We start from the raw sequence: 13097 nt of genomic DNA, 5'->3' as shown, positions 1-13097 counted from the left end.
TTTCATCTTAAATACAGTCAAAATGGAAGGACTGGTCTTGGCAGACCACCAAGCCAAACTCTTGAAAAGACCTACCATAGGTCACAAGCTGTGAACCACAAGCACAGTCACCACACACATCTTTGTCCAGTCATTCCAAATGGCTACTGTAAAAGTTGATCTGAGCACACTGTGTGTTTTACGTCCAGTCTTTGCTGGAAGAATGCCTGAATGCCTTGTTGAGTGCTTGAAAGGAATTCACAGAGATCTTCAGAATATGTACAGAGAGGGACATTGTTACTCAAGGTAAGGCCACAAGACATAAAAGGACGCTGGGAAAACCAGTCTAAAGCACACTCATGGAAAAAGCACTCTTCTAAAATTGTAGTAGAATCAGGTCTTGTACATATTTGTTTTTCTGCATTCTTGATGATCAGTGTGATTCCCTGTTGACTTCTCTCTCTTAACAGAGATGTCTCTCACAGTGCAATGCCCTGAAGAAACACACATGCAATGCCATCCCTATGATTACCTGCAGCGATGATTTTAATCAAATATGTGATGTACACATGGCAAATAATATAAAGGAGCTGAGAACAGAAGCAGCATTCCTCACATAGAGATACTGTGGAAGATCATGCAGAGAACAAATCCCATTAAAACAGCCTGTGACATTTCCAAGTGAAGCTATTCCATAGTACGAGTTATTTTAAACACTAGTGAGTCACAAATGCATCCGATCTACAGCTCTCTGATATTCGACAAAGACGAGCAGCTAATAGACCAGTGTGCTGCTGGAGACGCTCTCAAAAGAAGACAAGATAAGAAAAGAGATCCTGAGTGAGTTTTTTCTTCTCGTTCACACAATATTGACAAAGATGAAAATACACTTAGGAAAACCAAACCCTTTTGGTTTCAGCCGTTTGAGTGTTTGAAGAGAGGGGAGCGTATGAGGCATACCTGTCAGAATTCTGAATCAAATGCTCATAGGTAGAGCTGTGAAAGCTAGGCTGGGGGAGGGTTTCTTCTACCATTGTATAGGCCCCCTGCCTAAAAGAGTATACAGTTTATTGCCCCCCTGCCTAGAAGAGTATATTGTATATTTTGGTTTCAATAGACAATTTCGATGCAAGAGGACCTGACCTAGATGTTGCTCTGAGGTTTTTGCAATTGCACCTCACCTGGAAAATAATCTAGGGGAACGACTCGGCTGTGGTGTGAGGCTGAGGAATAGCACAGACAGTACCTGACCTTCTCCTGATTGAAGGAGCCCATCCTCTCATGGCTGTGTCCAGAGCAGTCATGGACTCCAGAAAAGCCTGGTCCTGTACACACAGTGGGTTAGTGAGCAAGTCCCCTGATATCTTCACTGCTGCCTTGGACATGGCTGAGAGACAAATATAGAACACGCAAGGAATATTGTTATTACCATGTTAAAACTGAGCCTGAGAAGGGAAAGGAGGGAGGGAGGGAAATTATATATATTTTTTAAACGCCATAACCAAATAGATATGGCGGAACGGAGAAACATCACCATGCCAACATACAATCTGTGTTATTAATTGTTGGCCTGGTTTGACTATTTGGCCCAGACATGGGGTGGCAGGGTAGCCTAGTGGTTAGAGTGTTGGGCTAGTAACCGGAAGGTTTCAAGTTCAAATCCCCAAGCTGACAAGGTTCAAATCTGTCGTTCTGCCCCTGAACAGGCAGTTAACCCACTGTTCCTAGGCCGTCATTGAAAATAAGAATTTGTTCTTAACCGACTTGCCTAGTTAAATAAAGGTAAAATAAAAAATGCTTGGTGGGCATGGCTAGCAGCAGAGGTTAGCACTGTGCCAAGACTGACACAGCGGGAGGGGTTCAAAAGTTTGAGCTTTTCGTGTAATAAACTGAAAGGAAAAGTAGGATAGAGCAGCACAGCATCAGTTGGAAGGAGTTGAGGGTGTGGTGGGCTCGGCTGCTCTCATGAATATTCACAAAAGCACTGGGAATCTGTGCAAATGTTTCTACAGTGCCAATTACTGTTAATCTGCACCCTTGACACTTTATCTTTAGACCTAGAGTGCATATTGAATCACAGCATCACAATCAAAATAAATGAGCTGCACTGGGGACAGAAAAGAAGTTGATAAGGCAGGAAGTAAAAAAAGAAAAACATCAGATTCAACGTAGGACTCATTCAAACACTCTTAGGATCAGGTAAAGACCCATTTACTGTCAATCAAACATATGCAGGTGGAGTTTCTGGTTTTGTAATAACAGGTTGAGCCTGCCCTAACCTGGCATTCACATGATAATGTCTATGTGGGTAAAACAAACCACGTTGATTTAGTGGTTATGAAACTGACTAAAAGGCCCTTTCTCACCAAGTTCTTTATTTTTGTCCGAATAATTTAGACGGAAAAAATAAATACAGCACGTCTTGTTTATGACACCTTTCACACTAATTGCGAAATATCCTGCCGTAAATCAGTCAATTATTTAGTATTGGCCCAGGTTCGATTTTTGCTTCTTTTCGCACGTGAAAATAAACTGTTGACCAATAGAAATTGTTATCTGGGATACTACCCCTGACAGGTCGGTGTTCTTCGTGCGAATTAATTCATCTATATTTGCCTGTTTTTTGCGTTTACAATTAATCAATGATGCAATGTATCAATTTAGCCAACGTGATCACATCACACCAGAGCTACACGTCACTCTCGCCATTAAAACTTCTCCGCCAGTTCATTGCCAACGCTGTAACCTATTTCATTGCCATTCAGCAAGCAAGAGGATCGATCGATGCTTCTCTTCTCAAAAAGGCCTATTAGTTTAACCCCCTAGAGTCAATGTCCGCGCCCCTGCGAAAATAAAATTAGCATAATAAAAATAGCTTGAAATATATTTTAAACAATATTGCTGTTCATTGTCTATCTATAAGTTACTCGTTCGAGACCTAGAGGGGAAAGAGAGAGGCCAGTGGCTTTGCTAGCAGAGATACGTGAATTGCGCAAGAAGGGAACAGTGAAGACGGAGATCAGTCAGAAGTTAATATATTAACGAATCATTCATATAGCCTATATATTAGGCTATGTATTATAGGCCTGCTAAAATGTGATATAGACAACCCTGAAATACAGACCAAAAAATATCTACTGGAATTTACCCTTTTTTTGCGAAGATTTAGTTAAAGCACTCACTCAAAATAAAATGTAGGCCTAGTGTCAACATCACCACCCGTTGCTTCACTAAAATTGATCAACGGCTGTTTGGCTATGGACAGGTTGTGTGCATGTGTTCCTATTTTATAATGGTTGTCAATTTAATCCTGATATAGCCTAGGCTTATATCACAGCTGTCTCGATATCTTCCCCGTACAACTTTCATCAAATTCTATGATAGGCTACATTGATTTAGCATTATCCTTTAATGTAGAGTGGTTTTTGATATCCTACAGAAAGGATTTAAAGACAATGTTTTTAATACGTTTTGTTTTGGGGAAAGGAGAACTGTGATTTGCTTGTGTCTGTGGGATGCGCTGCAGGCTGCTTTGATTGACGGATCCTTTTAGGTGGGTGGGTATGCGTGTATGAGTTCGCTAATTATCCATGTCCATTCAGGAAGTTTCCTAAAATAGGTCTAGCCTGTCTGGACTTCAACCCCTTTAATCAGATAGAAAGAAAACTATTGGCAGCAAGCATCATGGTCAGTTTATGTGCGTGGAATGACGACAGTTCCCAGTTTTGCTTTTAAATGAATGAATCGCAGCCAAGCTGAACAACATATTGCCACAGATAATGACTGCGGCATTGTTATGCGATTTTTTTTCGAAAATGTAGAGGGTAAAACGTATTGGCTAGCGTGTCAAAATCGGATTGTGTATTTTTTCTGAATTCGGACAAAAAGATTGCACTGCAGTTGGTGAGCAAAGATCTTAAACATGGTTGTCAAGCTACAGAAAGTCTAACTTAAATTCCATTGTATCAGGTAATGAATAAACCGTTTGTGTTGCCAATATAGAACTTGACTCAGCTTTTCTGCTTGCAGTCAAACAGATTGAAAAAAATGGCTCGTGGCCAGTGATATACCGACTCAGTAAAGATGTCTCTCTAAAGGCTTATATGGACTTGCCTCAGAAGAGCCCACAATTTCATCGTCTTACTTTAAATAGACTAGACAAATTATTGTGTTATGAAAAGCTGTGTGGAGCACACTGTGTGCTAACATATTGTGCAGGCAGGTCTATTCTTTGTTTGGTTGCTGTTGGTGGAGAAAGGACCTGTGCAACAGATGGAATCCATTAATTCTAATGAGACATTGACAGCTCTGATACTTTGATGAGGCATCATCCCATATTCCAGAGCACAAAGCAGAGGAAATGAAGCCCCACACTCCCCCATCCTTCCCCTCTCCACCCTCAGAGTAGCTATCTACCAGGGGCACATTCTGCTACTGCTCCTCCCAAAGATACCCATTTCCATCTCCAAAAGAGCCAACCAAAAATATAGATTTCTTCTGCGCAGAAATACACAAGTTATGAGTAGGAAGCATGTGAGAAATGTTGCTAATCTTTAAGGGCTACTGAATAAAACCTCACATTCAAAAAATTCTTTTTTCCAAAATTGCATAAGACATGCCCCTGAAAAACCTGACAGGGACAACAATTAAGGTGTCAGTAAATGTATGCCTAGCGTGTGAAAGAGATGAGATGAATGAGAGCAAGTTAATGACAAAGGAGATTTGTACATAAAAGAAAAGATGATCAGTGGGAAATCATTTTTTGGGCCAAAATATACAACACTGGGTCAACAACAAACCTATATCAGCCTCTGGGCTTTTCTTCATGTCTTTGTGGAGCTTCTTTGTCTGATCTTCCAACCTGTAAAGGAAGGGATTTTTTTTCAGGTGTACCTTGGATATCACAATAATACAACATATGACATTTGGTAAGCATCTGTCCAAGTACAGTTGGGCATCAACAGAGCAAATTGACAGTAGGATCATGTTTTTACATTTAGCAGCTAGAGTAGGGAGAGAGGGAGAGTACTAAACAAGGGTGGACTGTGTCCATCCTGATCAAACCCCTCTAATCTCTATAAAGCATTCACTGACACAGTCTTAATGGGATATCTCAGTCCAGCCAGCATGTTACAAATAAACACCTACAAGTCACTATGGACTGGGACATTCAATAGGATTACAAAAATGCATTGATTTAATATAAAACACATTATTATGACTTCCCTTTTGCTAATTAAAAATACTAGGATTGCTTTTTGTTACCGTCAACTAAATTCTGGCATAAAAGCATTTATGTCTTCAATCATCCCTCTGCATTCATTTAAATGATGGGTGTTAAAATGGCAATTACGAGACTACGGAGGCTGAATCGTGTGCCGTTCATTATATCAATTAAGGGAAACGAGGGGCTGTTTAGCAACTCCCAGGAGAATGCTGTCACATCAGTTTTCAGGGTTTCATTAAGGGAGGGGGGAGGAGAAGGGGACTGAAAAAACAACCGTTTTCCTATTTCCATCTTCATTCTCCAATCTGTGTGAACTGACGGGAGGCAGGAGAATGCGAGGGCTGAGGAGGGCTCTTCTGGATGTGGGCCAGAAGTCCGTTTCTACAAGGTGTTAATGGAGGCCTGCTGGAGCAGCTGCTACTCCTCGCTCCTGTGTGCCCCAACAGTTTGCCCTTTACTGCCGACAACAGCCAGCCTCTCTACACTCCCAGATGCTGCGGTATAATGCCGTAGGAGTATGGATTTAGAAGCTGATCTCAGGTAGACAAATATTGCTATGGGATTATAGATGCTAGACTTACTGTGGAAGGCATTGGATGATGAAATAATTTGCTAAATTTGACCCGACCTGTCTTTCAAATGACACTAGGTATATTTCCACACAAATTAATAGATTATTGAATTCAACAACAGTTCAAAGAGCTAGATGGCAGATTTATGTTCACTAAGAGTTAACAATATGTAACAGAGGGGAGTGCTACGACGTCTGTACATGCCTGCTCCTCTTACTCATCATGTGTAAGAAATGTGTATTGTGGTGCCATGTCTCCTACTCAACAAAACCTAAATGTGAAGTGCTCTCACTCAGTCTGCAGGCCCCTTGGGGAGTCTCTTTAACCTCTGACACACAACAGGGGAGGGCCTCCTATGTGCTAGCTCACAGAAGGTCTTGGGCAAGAGAATGCTTCTCACACAAACCATCTACACTGAAGAAAAAGATAAATGCAACATGCAACAATGTCAAAGATTTTACTGAGCTACAGTTCATATAAGGAAATCAGTTCATTTAAATAAATTAATTAGGCCCTAATCTATGGCTTTCACATGACTGGGAATACAGATATGCATCTGTTGGTCACAACTTTAAAAATAAAATAAATAAAAACTAGGGGCATGGATCAGAAAACCCGTCAGTATCTGATATGACCACTATTTGCCTCATGTAACGTGACATTTCTCCTTCACATAGAGTTGATCAGGCTGTTGATTGTGGAATGTTGTCCCACTCCTCTTCAATGGCTGAGCAAAGTTGCTGGATATTAGCGGGAACTGGAACACGCTGTCATACATAGATCCAGTGTCTCCCAAACATGCTTAATGGGTGACATATCTGGTGAGTATGCAGGCCGTGGAAGAACTGGGACATTTTCAGCTTCCAGAAGTTGTGTACTGATCCTTGCGACATGGGGCCGTGCATTATCATGCTGAAACATAAGGTGATGGCAGTGGATGAATGCCACCACAATTGGTTTCTGGATCTGGTCTCTGTATCTCTGTGCATTCAAATTTCCATCGATAAAATGCAATTGTGTTCATTGTCTGTAGCTTATGCCTGCCCATACCATAACCCCACCGCCACTCTGTTCATAACGTTGACATCTGCACAATACATTTGAAACCGGGATTAATCTGTAAATGAGCACACCTCCACTGAAGTCGGTCACGACGATGAACTGCAGTTAGGTCAAGACTCTGGCGAGGACGACGAGCACGCAGATGAGCTTCCTTGACAGTTTGTGCAGAAGTTTTTAGGGGGTGGGCAAACCCAGTTTCATCAGCTGTCTGGGTGGCTGGTCTCAGACGATCCCGCAGGTGAATAAGCCCGATGTGGAGATTCTGGGCTGGCGTAGCTACACGTGGTCTGCGGTTGTGAAGCCAGTTTAACGTACTGCCAAATTCTGTAAAACAGCATTGGCAGCTTATGGTAGAGAATTAATCAATTATCTTGCAACAGCTCAGGTAAACATTTCTGTAGTCAGCATGCCAATTGCATGCTCCCTCAAAAATTGAGACATCTGTGGCATTGCGTTGTGACAAAACTGCACATTTAATTGTGTCCTTTTGTCCCCAGCACAAGGTGCACCTGTGTAATGATCCCGCTGTTTAATCCACTTCTTGATATGCTACATCTGTCAGGTGGATAGATTATTTTAGCAAAGCTGAAATGCTCACTAACAGGGATGCAAACAAATTTGTGCACAACATTTGAGAGAAATAAGCTTTTTGTGTGTATGGAAACAAGGGACCAACACTTCACATGTTGCGTTTATATTATAGTTCAGTGTATATTGTGTAACCTAACTCACTTCAGCATTGGGTCAGAAGAGAGAGGTGAAAGATTCTAACATGGTATTTCCCATGAAAATAATTATTTCAAGGTTAAATGTTGAGAGAACAGGCATGTGTGTTCACCTCTAAAAATCAATGGCACTCGTTATGTTTTCTAGTCTGTCAACTCCGGGTTCATCTGCAATGAGGGTTTTTGCTGCACTAATGATGCAGAGTCAATACATACAGTATGTAAAACGGAGTACAAATGACAAACGAAGTCATCTCCAGCACAATAACAGTGTCTACATACAGTGCCTTGCGAAAGTATTCGGCCCCCTTGAACTTTGCGACCTTTTGCCACATTTCAGGCTTCAAACATAAAGATATAAAACGTCTTTTTTTGTGAAGAATCAACAACAAGTGGGACACAATCATGAAGTGGAACGACATTTATTGGATATTTCAAACTTTTTTAACAAATCAAAAACTGAAAAATTGGGCGTGCAAAATTATTCAGCCCCCTTAAGTTAATACTTTGTAGCGCCACCTTTTGCTGCGATTACAGCTGTAAGTCGCTTGGGGTATGTCTCTTTCAGTTTTGCACATCGAGAGACTGACATTTTTTCCCATTCCTCCTTGCAAAACAGCTCGAGCTCAGTGAGGTTGGATGGAGAGCATTTGTGAACAGCAGTTTTCAGTTCTTTCCACAGATTCTCGATTGGATTCAGGTCTGGACTTTGACTTTGCCATTCTAACACCTGGATATGTTTATTTTTGAACCATTCCATTGTAGATTTTGCTTTATGTTTTGGATCATTGTCTTGTTGGAAGACAAATCTCCGTCCCAGTCTCAGGTCTTTTGCAGACTCCATCAGGTTTTCTTCCAGAATGGTCCTGTATTTGGCTCCATCCATCTTCCCTGTCCCTGCTGAAGAAAAGCAGGCCCAAACCATGATGCTGCCACCACCATGTTTGACAGTGAGGATGGTGTGTTCAGCTGTGTTGCTTTTACGCCAAACATAACGTTTTGCATTGTTGCCAAAAAGTTCCATTTTGGTTTCATCTGACCAGAGCACCTTCTTCCACATGTTTGGTGTGTCTCCCAGGTGGCTTGTGGCAAACTTTAAACAACACTTTTTATGGATATCTTTAAGAAATGGCTTTCTTCTTGCCACTCTTCCATAAAGGCCAGATTTGTGCAATATACGACTGATTGTTGTCCTATGGACAGAGTCTCCCACCTCAGCTGTAGATCTCTGCAGTTCATCCAGAGTGATCATGGGCCTCTTGGCTGCATCTCTGATCAGTCTTCTCCTTGTATGAGCTGAAAGTTTAGAGGAACGGCCAGGTCTTGGTAGATTTGCAGTGGTCTGATACTCTTTCCATTTCAATATTATCGCTTGCACATTGCTCCTTGGGATGTTTAAAGCTTGGGAAATCTTTTTGTATCCAAATCCGGCTTTAAACTTCTTCACAACAGTATCTCGGACCTGCCTGGTGTGTTCCTTGTTCTTCATGATGCTCTCTGCGCTTTTAACGGACCTCTGAGACTATCACAGTGCAGGTGCATTTATACGGAGACTTGATTACACACAGGTGGATTGTATTTATCATCATTAGTCATTTAGGTCAACATTGGATCATTCAGAGATCCTCACTGAACTTCTGGAGAGAGTTTGCTGCACTGAAAGTAAAGGGGCTGAATAATTTTGCACGTTTTTGATTTGTTAAAAAAGTTTGAAATATCCAATAAATGTGGTTCCACTTCATGATTGTGTCCCACTTGTTGTTGATTTTTCACAAAAAAATACAGCTTTATATCTTTATGTTTGAAGCCTGAAATGTGGCAAAAGGTCGCAAAGTTCAAGGGGGCCGAATACTTTCGCAAGGCACTGTATGTACAAATGGCACATTTCTATGATCTGTGGTTAAAAAGAGAGAAAAAAGGTATTAAAAATGCCTCTCTGTGACATCACATAGTAGGATTAAAATATATCAATTTTTAAGGGTATTTTCTTGCTGCCCACAAATCTCATGTGTTTGAAGATCAGTTCATCGGGTAGAACTTAACATTGATTTTTTTTCGACAAAATTTAGAAATGTGCCGTTTTCACATATGTAGACACTGGTTTGGTGCTAGAGATAATGAATATGAGTTTGAAAAGAGGAGTTCCCCTTTAACATTAGTGGCAACAAACCTACTTTTGGAGCTTGTTATATTCTCGTTCAAAGTCTCTTTCAACCTGTAAAAACACATTGAAACTCATTGTTAGATACAACATTATCATCTTTGTGTTCATGTTTGTTCATTCAATGATGTTACCTTCGATTATGGTCCTAACATGTGCTTGATGAATACTGAATATCCCTACTATTGGAGAGCCAATAAAGCCATATCCTGAGCACAGCCTGGCTCCCCCTAATTTGCTTCATGTTGTTAGTTCTAAAGGTCTGGTTGACAGCCCCCACCCACCCCCTCCCTGCTCCTCCTCAGATCAGACTGGACTGATTGAACAGGCCAGCACTGGTTATGGAGGTAGCAGGGGTTCCTGTCTTGTGGTTCTGTGGGCTTCTGGATAAACAAATAAACAGTGAGGGAGGCAGCTGCCTGTCTGTCAGTGGAGGCAGGGTTGTCCACTGGGCTCCTTGTACTGTAGCCCATTCCCTGGGTCTGGCCTGGGATGTCACAGGAAGCTGCCTGGGAACCGGTTCTGACTGTCTGCCACTGCCGGACCACAGAGACAGACAGATTACTGTGGAAGTGGTTTTCCCCAAAGGAAGGCACCCACTCACCGGCACTTCAAGGCAGCCACCTCTGCCCCCTCACATGGTTTGGACAAATTGGCACCCCACAGGCCCATGCTCATTGATGAGAGTGCAGTCACTTGTCTGACGATTTGCTGTTGGTTACCTCTAGTACACTATGTTCATTTTGTGAATAGACTAGTATGCCTTATACAATGAAGATATTTCAGAAAACCAAAGAAACAAGTTAAAGATGCAGTTGGTTAGGATAAGGGACTTCATTTGGGTTTCCTTCTCATCTTTAAACTGAATTTCTGATTACAGGCTTCTTTGGAGGTCAATGATTGGATGTAAAAGCTGTATAACTCTTGTCCATTCAGTTCTGAAAACAACCATGCTGTGAGACCTGGAACATTGAGGTTTATGTGTGATTCTCTCCACAGGCCAAACAGACATGCATTAACTCCTTCACTGTCCAGTGTGTGGACAGAGGTGCTCTGCTCTCCCCAAGTCTAAATCCAACGTTTCAGAGAAAATATTGACAGGTTAAGACAAATGTCCTCTTCCATAGCCACCACAGGGCTTTGATCTTTTAGCATACAATTTGAACAACAAAATGCAACCAAATATTTTAATTAGTTGGGCCAGACTTAGCCTAGCCTTCTCCTATAAAAGAGGTAAAAATATCTAGCTTGTATTTCTGCAGTCTGAAAGTCTCTTACTCATCTGTAACAAAGTGAGGAGTCGTAAGATCCCAGTATGCTTCCATATACACTACATGACCGAAAGTGTTTGGCCACTCCTTCAAATTAGTGGAATTGGCTATTTCAGCCACACCCGTTGCTGACCGGTGTATAACATCAAGCACACAGCCATGCAATCTCCATAGACAAACATTGGCAGTAGAATGGCCTTACTGAAGAGCTCAGTGACTTTCAACATGGCACAGTAATAGGATGCCACCTTTCCAACAAGTCAGTTCCTCAAATTTCTGCCCTGCTAGAGTTGCCCCGGTCAACTTTAAGTGCTGTTATTGTGAAGTGGAAACGTCTAGGAGCAACAATGGCTCAGCCACGAAGTGGTAGACCACCGAGTGCTGAAGCCTTAGCGCGTAACAATTCTCTCTCCACATTTGCAACACTCACTACCGAGTTTCAATCTGCCTCTTGAAGCAATGTCAGCACAAGAACTGTTCGTTGGGAGCTTCATGAAATGGGCTTCTATGGCCAAGCAGCTGCACACAACACTAAAATCACCATGTGCAATGCCAAGCGTCGGCTGGAGTTGTGTAAAAGTTGCCGCCATTGGAGCAGTAGAAACGCGTTCTCTGGAGTGATGAATCACGCTTCACCAGCTGGAAGTCCGAGAGACAAACCTCGATTTGGCAGATGCCAGGAAAACGCTACCTGCCCCAATGCATAGTGCAAACTGTAAAGTTTGGTGGAGGAGGAATAATGGTCTGGGGCTGTTTTTCATGGTTCGGGCTAGGTCTCAGTTTCAGTGAAGGGAAATCTTAGCGCTACAACATAGAATGACATTCTAGACAATTCTGTGCTTCCAACTTTGTGGAAACAATTTGGGGAAGGCCCTTTTCTGTTTCAGCATGATAATGCCCTCGTGCACAAAACGAGCTTCATACAGAAATGGTTTGTTGAGATTAGTGTGGAAAAACTTGACTGGCCTGCATAGAGCCCTGACCTCAACCCCATCAAACACCTTTGGGATGAATTGGAACGCCGACTGCAAGCCAGGCCTAATCGCCCAACATCAGTACCCGCCCTCACTAATGCACGGCAGGGTAGCCTAGTGGTTAGAGCGTTGGACTAGTAACCGCAAGGTTGCAAGTTCAAACCCCCGAGCTGACAAGGTACAAATCTGTCGTTCTGCCCCTGAACAGGCAGTTAACCCACTGTTCCTAGGCCGTCATTGAAAATAAGAATTTGTTCTTAACTGACTTGCCTAGTTAAATAAAGGTAAAATAAATAAAAAACTTGTGGCTGAATGGAAGCAAGTCCCCACAGCAATGTTCCAACATCTAGTCGAAAGCCTTCACAGAAGAGTGGAGGCTGTTATAGCAGCAAATGGGGGACCAACGCCATATTAATGTCCATGATTTTGGAATGAGATGTTCAACTATCCACATATTTTTGGCCATGTAGTGTAACAACCATACAACAACAGACTAAATAAAGCCTGGTAGCGAATGTCTAGTGAAATTAGACATTTAATTATGTATTGTCTAGTTTCATAGGTGTTGCAACACAAATAATGCATGGAAGACCTTATGTTGGCACATTAGTCTTTTTTTATTGGGGGGGGGGGGCAGAAGACTGAACACTTACCGTTTTTGAAACAATCTGCTTTTTTGGTTGTTCAATCTTGAAGGGCATCCTAGAAGTAGACAAAATTATAAATTGGTGGGACAGACCACATTCCGCACATCACAAATACAATCTAACACATCCAAACAGGCATTTAACTGAAATGAGGCATTTTAAGGGGCTTGCAGACAGGTACTCTGAATGGTAGGTAATAATGTGTTGCGAGGTGAGTACAAGTGAACAAGTGAATCCTTTAGCTCAGTCACAGCTAGCCAAATCCAAATGCTGTTAACCCCTGGCCTTCTGGAGTGTGCTTCAGGAGCCCTGTGCATTGACTTCCTGTCATCACACGCCACATCTGGCTTCCATTACTGGTGGATATCACTAATTAGAAGTGGCTGTCCCCTCTGCTCTGTGTGGCTTTCCTGCAACCCCCCCCCCCCCCCCAGTCGAACACAGGCCCACATGTTGTACTGGCCATGGCCTGACAGATT

General features: G+C 42.2%; 1 pseudogene; it reads right to left on the bottom strand.

Annotated features, from left to right (window-relative positions):
* LOC110525642 overlaps nucleotides 1-13097 on the bottom strand; it is a 54466-nt pseudogene that overhangs the window by 22988 nt on the left and 18381 nt on the right.

This window comes from Oncorhynchus mykiss, chromosome 6 (genome assembly GCF_013265735.2).
Source record: "Oncorhynchus mykiss isolate Arlee chromosome 6, USDA_OmykA_1.1, whole genome shotgun sequence".
NCBI classification, from domain to species: Eukaryota; Metazoa; Chordata; class Actinopteri; order Salmoniformes; family Salmonidae; genus Oncorhynchus; species Oncorhynchus mykiss.
This window is presented reverse-complemented; position numbering and strand designations above follow the sequence as displayed.